This window comes from Bombina bombina, chromosome 7 (genome assembly GCF_027579735.1).
Source record: "Bombina bombina isolate aBomBom1 chromosome 7, aBomBom1.pri, whole genome shotgun sequence".
Classification (NCBI taxonomy): Eukaryota; Metazoa; Chordata; class Amphibia; order Anura; family Bombinatoridae; genus Bombina; species Bombina bombina.
Genome location: NC_069505.1, coordinates 13,283,409 through 13,293,408, shown reverse-complemented (window position 1 = coordinate 13,293,408; position 10,000 = coordinate 13,283,409).

The following is a 10,000-nucleotide window of genomic DNA, read 5'->3' as shown; positions in this document are numbered from 1 at the left end:
AAGCATAACATCAACTTACTCGCACAGATACAAGATTTAAATAAACAGCTTGCGCAAAGCCAGAGAGAATTAAGCGATCTAAAAAGGTCATATCGCCATAATGAAAACCCTTATATTAACAGTGAGAATAATACAGATAATGCTAACTCCTTTAGCGAACGCGTCAGGGACGAGGTACAAAAATATATAGAACAATATAGACAAATGACCCCTAATGGGTAAGAAATAGATTTCCCAAATAGGCAGTAACCTCATGATATAAATCCAGAGGACTGCTGTGGCGCAGCTGGCGCGGGGGAGGGAAACTCAAACGGAGAAACCCAAAGTAAGTCTGATAAAGTCTATGATTCCCATAAAATAATCACCTTCGTACAAAGCGCAGTACCTATATTCTCCAATAAGGGAACAACATCTGTAATTGATCATTTACAGGCTTTTGAAAATGCGTTAGCTATAATGAATGTTACAAGTGAGAAATTGAAAATTGAATTTCTGCCCTGCGTATTTGACAGTAAGCATCACAAATTCTTTGCTTCACTAAAGGATATGAATATTCATTCCTGGAATGGGGTAAAACGACAATGCAGAAAAGAATTCGGGCAATATCGCACTAAAACTGCCGCGAAAATAGCGGTATATGGTTTAAAGTGTCGTGCGAATCAGAGTCCAATCGAATTCCTTTCTGTATTGAAAAATGCGTACAGTATGGCTGAAGATAATCCCAAATTTGATGGCTCAGAATTTGTAAATTTATTTTTTGAAGCACTGCCTACACCCATCAAAATCAACTTAGCTAGAGATTTTGATGAGGACTGCTCATTGGAATGGCTGATCAAAGAGAGTACAAAGTTATACTCTATTCAGCAGTCCAGTGAGCAGGGGGTTAAAAAGGAGTCAAAACCCAAAATTGTAACAGAAACTAGGGTATCACCTAGCCCCCTCAATTTGGAATCTAAAAAGAGAACTTATGCGGAGGTGGCCAGTCAAAACAGGCCATCTCCACAGGGGTCTAACTCTGCTCCCTCCCCTACACAGGTTGAGGCGCAGGGAGACTATAACCAAAGTGGGGGACATAATCAGGTGAATAATTACTCACAAAGAGAATACTCACCAAATAATTGGTATCCGCGCAAGGGTAGATACAATAGACGGCGAAGATATTCTCAGGGTAACCAGACACCCCAGGTATATAATACTCCCCAAAGTACTAATACTGAGCAAGCTGAACCCCAGGGACAACCACGCCAGAATAGAAATAGCGGCCCTGATTCTGAGGGAACCCAATGGTCCAGGAATCATTACAATGGGGCACCAGGAGATAGACCCAGGGGTAGAGGTAACTTGTACAATCAGGTAGATATGCTGTTTACCCAGATTTACAAACTGTATTAATAAATATCAATGATACTAATCATGTTCTCTCCCCACAGACCGAAAACGGACAATTTAGCTGTGATGACAGGCAACCTCATCCGGGAAAAATTAACAAACCCCTTCCTTTGCAGCACTCTCTTAACCTTGTCTCCACAGATGAAATACAAAAGAATCCAGCCGACCCTGTCATAGAGGAAACAGGTAGGTATGCAGCTTCTTCTGCATCAGAAAGCATGGCAAACTCAGGTAACACGTGGCGAAGCCCACCAATGTATGATAACGCCAACTTTATGTGTGAAATGGTAGAAACTGCAGGAAGATATTATGTATTAGTTGAGCTGCAAGATTCAGTCTCCAACCCTATCAGGGGATTAATTGACACTGGGTCACAGGCCACTATCTTATCCCACAAGTACTACACACAGCTAAATGAGCTAACACCCCACAAACCTAAAATAAGAGAATTTGACGGTTCTCTAATAGGTGTTGGGGGTGACTCCCTAAAAGTCTACGGTACTGCCTGGTTAAAATTTAAATTGGGAAACAGGGTCATAAGACACCCTGTCATTATAGTGGATCTGCCAACTGATCGTTTAATTATTGGTAGTGATCTCCTGAAGCGATTAAGCACCATAATTGATTGCATAAATAATGTAATTTGGTCACAAGTTAAGAGACCTATCAATTATGAAAAATCTGGTATATCTCGCGCCCGACATAGCTGTCATGTGGTGGAAGAGAAACCAGATGCTGTGGAGATTCATTTCAGGAATAACTCTGTACCTGAAATCACTATTCTACAAATAGATGATCAGACTCCTTTTAGTGGCTCTGATGGTAATACTTTTAAAATATCGCCTGGAAAGATAGCGAATATTTCCCTAGATGGCGATGTATTAACCATGTCACTCCACAAGGGGGATCATAAAATCCCTAAGGCGGGAGGCCACGCTCAATACCTCACAGGGATTGAGAGAGTTAAAGAGGATCTATTTATCCCTATACAAGTACATGACCTTGGTAAAACCAAGTATGCTAAAATAAACTTAAAACAGGAAGCTAGCTATATAAGCGAAGGTTTATTAGCGCAAATAGCTGAACCTAAAGTGATTAAATATCTTTCTCCCCAAGACCACTGTGTCAACGGCCTGGATGACAGGTCTGAAAGCTATAGCATCACAGCTAAGTGCTTATTATCTATCTCTATAGGTAATAAGTCAGTGAAGCACCTGTTTTTAGTTTTAAATACTCCCCATAATCAAATATACATTCGCAATGATATCTTACATAGATATGCCATACAAATAGATTTGATTAACTCTTGCCTCTGGAGCAGGTTAAAGGGGGACCCTGAAGTATTTCAGGATGAAAATGCAGCCCTGAAATCAAACCAGCAATTGCCATATGCTGTGAATATGCAGGTATCTAGCGATGTTATAATTCCTGCTGGGGCTGATAAATTTCTTTTACCCTTACAGGTGAAGAGAGGTCAGAGATTAAAAACTTCTGAAACACTAATTTGCCTCTCCCATAGAATACAAAATCTGGGTGTCACAGTAACCTACACTCCTATGGTGAATATTGGAACTGTTCCAATACATAATATTGTGCATAACATAACCCCACAGGATATAACATTATCCAAGGGAACTACCATAGGATATGCACTGGAATCAAGTTATTACACTTTTGGATTCCAGAATAATGTAATTGGGCTAATACCTGAAGGATACTTAACTGAAGAACAATTAATAGAACAATCCTTTGCATCTATGCCAGAGGGTCTATTTAATGTTCAGTCTATTTATCCCTTCAGCTCAGAGGAAGGCATCTGTAAAATTGAAGAAGCCTTTCTAGTGTTTGATCAGCCAATCAAACAGCAAGATTACCCCAATACCCAGAGTCATGGGGGCAATGTAAATTATAATCAAGGGGATCTCACCTCTAGGTTGGAAGAAGCCTATGAAATAGGACAGCCTGAAATCTTTCCAGGATTTCAGCAAATAGTCGAAGAGCAAATATCCTTAGCTAATGGCTGTTCCAGCGATGATGAACGCTAACAGCTGCGAGAACTCCTGATGGAGTACAAGGATATTTTTGCTAAGGATTCTTATGACTGTGGTACTACAGACTTGCACATTGCAAGGATTCAAACAGATCCTAATGCACCACCTGTCTTTGTTAAACAATACAGACTTCCTTTAGCCTCATATGATTCTCTCGCAGAAATCATAAGGAACTTGGAAGAAAGAGGTATTATCAGACAGGTGCACAGCTCTTATAATAATCCTATTCTAGGTGTCCTTAAGCCCAATGGACAATGGCGTTTGTGTGCTGACTTAAGACAGCTAAACAAACGAGTATACATGTCTGGCTGGCCTGTACCATACATTGACCAGTGCCTAGCACAAATGCAGGGATCCAAAATATTCACTGCCATTGATTGTGCGCAGGGATATTGGACCATCAAGGTACATGAAGAGGACCAATATAAGCTAGCATTCTCCTTCCAAAAGGTCCAATATGCATTTCAAAGACTTCCTTTTGGATACATAAATTCTGGACATGCCTGATGCACTGGAAAGGGGGGACCTTATCTTATGTTGATGATGTTTTAATCAAAAGCACAGACTTTGAAAAACACATCGCAGAGCTTAAACACGTCCTCAGCCAACTTAAAAGGGCAGGTGTCAAATTATCCCTGCAAAAAGCTCAATGGTGCCGCACTCGTGTAAACTTCTTGGGACATGAAGTTACCTCTGAAGGATTAAATCCCCAGAAGAAAAAGGTGGAAGCTATAGCGAATTCTAAAAACCCAACTAACTTAAAGGAATTGAGATCATTCCTGGGTATGACAAATTATTCTTGCAAATTCATTGATAATTATGCAGAGTTAGCTAAACCACTACTACTACTTCTAAAGAAGGATGTGAAATGGCACTGGAGTGAGTCTCAAGAGGCAGCCATCAGAGAGCTGAAGAGAAAACTCACTCAAGCACCTTGCTTAGCGTACCCTGAAGGTGGTAAACCTTTCTTCTTAGAGACAGGTTACACAGATATAAGCATGAGTGCTGTTTTATACCAAAAGCATGATAATTTGAACAAAGCCATCGCTTATGCGAGCAAAAATCTATCCCCAGTAGAAATAAAATTTAGTGATTGCGAAAAAGCCCTCTTATCTACTGTATGGGCTCTACAAAATTTCCGCAGCTACATACAGGGCGAGAAAATTATTGTAGAAACAGCCCACCAGCCTTTGCTATATTTGCAAAGTGAGAGAATAAGAGATGGGAATTTGTCTAATAGCCGCATAACAGCATGGACTCTTTCCTTACAAGGCTGGCCCTTAGAAATTCGCTACAAGCAGAATAAAAAGAATCCAGTCGCACAAGGGCTTGCTGAGCTCCACGACTGTACTGCTAGAGATCCTGGGGAAGAATTATCAGAAGATGATTTTCTGGAGGAACAATTGCTTTCCCCATATAAAATGTACAATGAGGACCATTGTCAAACATTTCCTTGGGTGTATGTTGAAGGTTGTTCTTACCATGCCACCATTAAAAATGAGCGCAAATTAGTCGCTGGCATTGGTATAACTGGGGCAAATGGATTCCCAAATATATCTATAGGTTTCAACATTGGACCAAGATCCAGTCAAGTTGCAGAACTAACTGCTGTTTTCAAAACCATTGAAATGGCTATTGAACATGGTATTCATGAATTTGTGATCATAACTGACTCAAATTATGTGCGTGACAGTTTTGTTGAATACCTACCAACTTGGAAAAGAAATGGCATGCAGAAAAGCAATAACAAACCAGTCAAGCATGGCAAGCTGTTCTGCGAGATTGATAATCTGGTGGTGTCCAATGATTTAACCATACACTGGAAAAAGACCAAGGGTCATTCCAGAGTCCTAGGCCTGGATAAGGAAGGCAATGACCTTGCGGATTAATTAGCCAAACAAGGAGCCATAACCGGAGAACTCCTTAATATTGACCATTTAATGGGTGCAATCCAGGTAGAAGCCATTACCAGAAACCAGGCAAAACAACAGAGTGAGCCTAACTTGGTACAATGGAGTCAGGATTCTCCTAGTGAGGACCTGATCACTAGTCAAAAAGAAGACCCCGTTGTAGGCACCTTCTATAAACACATAGAAGATCCTGAAAGCAACCCCATCTCAAAAGATGATTGTATTGGCAAAGAAGATCTTAGAATCTTAATAAAATCTAAAACACAATTCAAGTTACAGGATGGTTTGTTAATTAGAACCTCCAAAACTGGCATTCAGCAATGGGTAGTACCCACCAAGTTCAGAGGTCTAATGCTTCAACATGTCCATGATGCTCCCACATCTGGTCATCGCGGTGCCAAACTCACGTATGAAATATTGCGTGATTACGCTTTTTGGCCACACATGTTGAAAGATGTTCAAACCTACTGTCAAGGGTGTTTAATCTGCCCACAGTTCCAACCTACTGCACCAACGCATAGAGCGCCATTGCAGAAAAGGGGGATGGTAATGCCATGGTCAGATATACAAATTGATTTTATTGGTCCAGTAACAAGATCATCAAGAGGTAACAAATACATGTTAACCGTAACATGCCTGTTCACTAAATGGGTAGAGTGCATTAGTGCACCTAACAATAGTGCGGAAACATGTGCAGCGTTGCTCATCAACCATGTATTTTCCAGATTTGGTTTGCCCCAAAGAATCGAGTCAGATCGGAGGACCCACTTCACTAGCGAAGTGATGACCAAAATGTGGAAGATACTAGGGGTTAAAAGAAAGCTCCATATTGCTTATAGAGCTGCCTCAAGTGGTGGTGTAGAGCGTTACAACCAGTCCATTGTTAAAATCCTCAAAAAGTTTGTGAGTGAAACAGGTAAAGACTGGGATGTAAAACTACCTCTAGTCTTAATGGCATTAAGAGCAACTCCAAGTAGTGCTACAAAAATGTCACCTTTTGAGCTGATGACTGGTAGAAGAATGGTTCTACCTCAGCATCTGCTGTACCGTACATCAGACCAAAACTTGATAAACGCTGCCAATACACATCAATATGTGGAGAACTTAAGAAAACACCTGCAATATGCCTTTGCATTTGCTCAAAGGAATTTAGAAAGAGTCGCAACTGCCACTAAAACCTATTATGATCTCAAAACGTCCAAAAAGGAATATGAAATAAATGATAAAGTTTATCTTTATAACTTTGGAAGAGATCAGGTTAGGGAGAAGAAATTTCTTCCCTCATGGAAAGGTCCTTTTGTCATTACTGACAAAATATCTCCAGTGGCCTATAAAATAAGGATCCCAAAAAATGAAAGTTTCATAGATAAATGGGTCCATATCAATCAATTGCGGGCATGTCATCCTAGATCCCAACTACAAGTCATAGAGGGAGAATGAAGTGTCATATCCCCAAATACACTAAAGACATACTGTAGTTTAAAGATGACCAGCTGATGAACGTGAAGGCTCAAAAATGACAAACTTTCTACATAGAAGACTGTCTATGGTGTGTACGGTCAACATCCTCACCAAATACCATTGACTTTAGGCCAATTTAAATACACGTGTCCTACATCTATTTAAAATTGGAAGGGGGATTTATGTCAAGGTATTTGAAATATTATTAAATAATATATAGAAGTATATTTATCTTTATTTAATAAATCTGTGGATGTGCACATGGTCTGTAGAACAAAGGATTATTTCTAAGAGATCTCCCACACTCATTATGTAAAATTATGCTGAACACACAGGGGGGGGGGGGGGGACAATGGAACATGAGGCCCATACCAGATTTGCTATAATCAACTTACAGTTTGATACAGGAGGAGTTATAAAAGGCAAATTAAGAGGATAGATTGTCAGATAGGTGACACCACACAAAATATATGGAGACGAAATGTCTGAAATACCCTTTTGGAACTGATCAAAATCATAGGGAAACAGCTTTTATGCACATAGGTGTTAGTTATCCCTAAACATCAAATACACATCTGCACTGCTAGCTAAACAGAAAATATGCTGTATTAAGACTATTACAACTATTCGTGGATTGACCCCATGTGGGGCAGTGAAGGCCTTGGGAAACAAAGGACAGATGCTGAGGTGTGACTCTGAAGCTCATTAAAGCAGATAGCAAATAAACTTTTTTTTTTCTCTCTGTTTGAATGCATGCCCCAGAATGTATTAAATATAGAAATTTGGGAAATTGTCTAATTCTCTATTATTACATGGGTATTTGCTAAGCTGGGAGGTAACTGTTTTAGTCAGTCAAAAATGTTTAATAACCTTTGTCTTGTTTATATTTTTCAGGCATATAATCTCAGATCTGCATGAAGAAGGTTGATACATTTTGGGCTTATTAGAAACATAAAATATGGCATATTCTTGTTGGAATACAATACAATACTGAATTCAAAATAGGCTATTATTTATATATAAATGCCAGGATACTGATAAAATTGTAATGCATTTTAAGCTAATAATTAGCAGTATTAAATTGCCTTAATATAATAAAATGTTAATAATATAACATTTGGTATCAGAATAATCAGAAAAAAATAACCTAATATTAACCATCTGTAATTGGGGTTATATATGATTAATGCAGAGAGTGTAATCTGATTAAATAACCATTTTATAAAAATAATTAAGTTGTTTAAAAATGTTAAGAAATGGTATTGCCACATGTATTGCTATGTCTGTTCGTAATGCTGCCACCCGGTGTTGCCATGAGAGAACTACAGCCAGAAAGCCTTTTGGCTGTTAAAGATATTCCAATTATCCAATAGCAGGGACAAGGTTTCGAAGGGCCACCCATATTTCACACCAATGATTACACTATAAAGTTGTATGCAGGAAAAGGTAGAGGGACTAGCTGCTGAGTTTTGTAACTGACTGAAACTGTTTGCGTGGGACACAGTCAAACTATAAAAACAAAGTGGGCCATACTTCTCCTCTTCCATTGCAATTACACTTATTTTATATGAGGTGGGAAAAGTCTTGAAGCTGAACATCATTTTGGTAAAGTATAAGAAAAGGGCTGCTAATTACATGTGATATTTTAAAGTCACTGCAGTTTAAAGTACAGTTAAAAGATTTAAAGAAGCAGTGTGTTTTTCAAGTTAGCATTTCACAGCCTATATATTGTTTAAATCTGTATCTGATTTGTTAAGTAACTCATCTGTGCAAGTTCTGATATTGTAAGTTAATTATTGTATTAGGATAAATTGCAGTTAAATAGCAGAATATATATATCCTATTGTTTAAGAGCACAGTTTAGAATTGTATTGCTTGGATGTTAAAGGTTATTTATAAATAAGGTTGGTTTTAAAGATAAGCGTGTATGAACTTTGCATAGCATATTTAAATAGTTTTCAAGCGCATATACATTTATTTCATATTCCTTTTTATTGCAAATATATTTCAATATGTTCATGGATATTAACTAAATAAAAGAATTCAAATATTTATATTAATTGTATGTTCTAGTAGATGCATGGTTGATTAGGGTTTCTATTTTTAAGGAAAATTATTATTTGTATTGTGTTTATAACCCTGCCATAAGCTGATATATTATTTGGATAGCACTACTAAGATTTTCATAAATATACTGACAATGGGGCCTAGTTATCAATGTGTCTACTTTTCCTGCCTTCGCCGGCCCAATACGCCCGCCTAAGCTCGCCTCACATCGCCGCCGCAGACTTGCAAAAAGTTATCAAAAAAGCTGTCAAAAAGCCGCGCACCAAGTACGGGGCGATGAGCAGCGGACTGTGAGAGTTATCACTCATCCGATCTCGCTGCTCTTCGGCTTTTTGACAGCTTTCTTGCTAGCCTGTCACTAAGCACCCACACTATACTATACTGTTCTACCCCCTATACCGGCACCCCCGGAGCCCCCCGCAACTAAATAAAGTTACTAACCCCTAAACCGCCGCTCCTAGACCCCGCTGCAACTCTTATAAATGTGTTAACCCCTAAACCGCCGCTCCCGGACACCGCTGCCACCTACATTATACCTAGTAACCCCTATCCTGCCCCCCCTATACCGTCGCCCTCTATAATAAAGTTATTAACCCCTATCCTGCTGATCCCGCACCTCGCCGCAACTAAATAGTTTAACCCCTAAACCGCCGCTCCCTGAACCCGCCGCAACCTATATTAAATTTATTAACCCCTATCCTGCCCCCCTACACCGTCGCCACCTATAATAAATTTATTAACCCCTATCCTGCCCCCCCTACACCATCGCCACCTATAATAAATGTATTAACCCCTATCCTGCCCCCCACTACACCGCCGCCACTGTAATAAAATTATTAACCCCTAAACCTAAGTCTAACACTAACCCTAACACCCCCCTAACTTAAATATTAATGAAATAAATCTAAATAATATTTCTATTATGAACTAAATTAATCCTATTTAAAACTAAATACTTACCTATAAAATAAACCCTAATATAGCTACAATATAACTAATAATTATATTGTAGCTATCTTAGGATTTATTTTTATTTTACAGGCATCTTTCAATTTATTTTAACTAGGTACAATAGCTATTAAATAGTTATTAACTATTTAATAGCTTACCTAGCTAAAATAA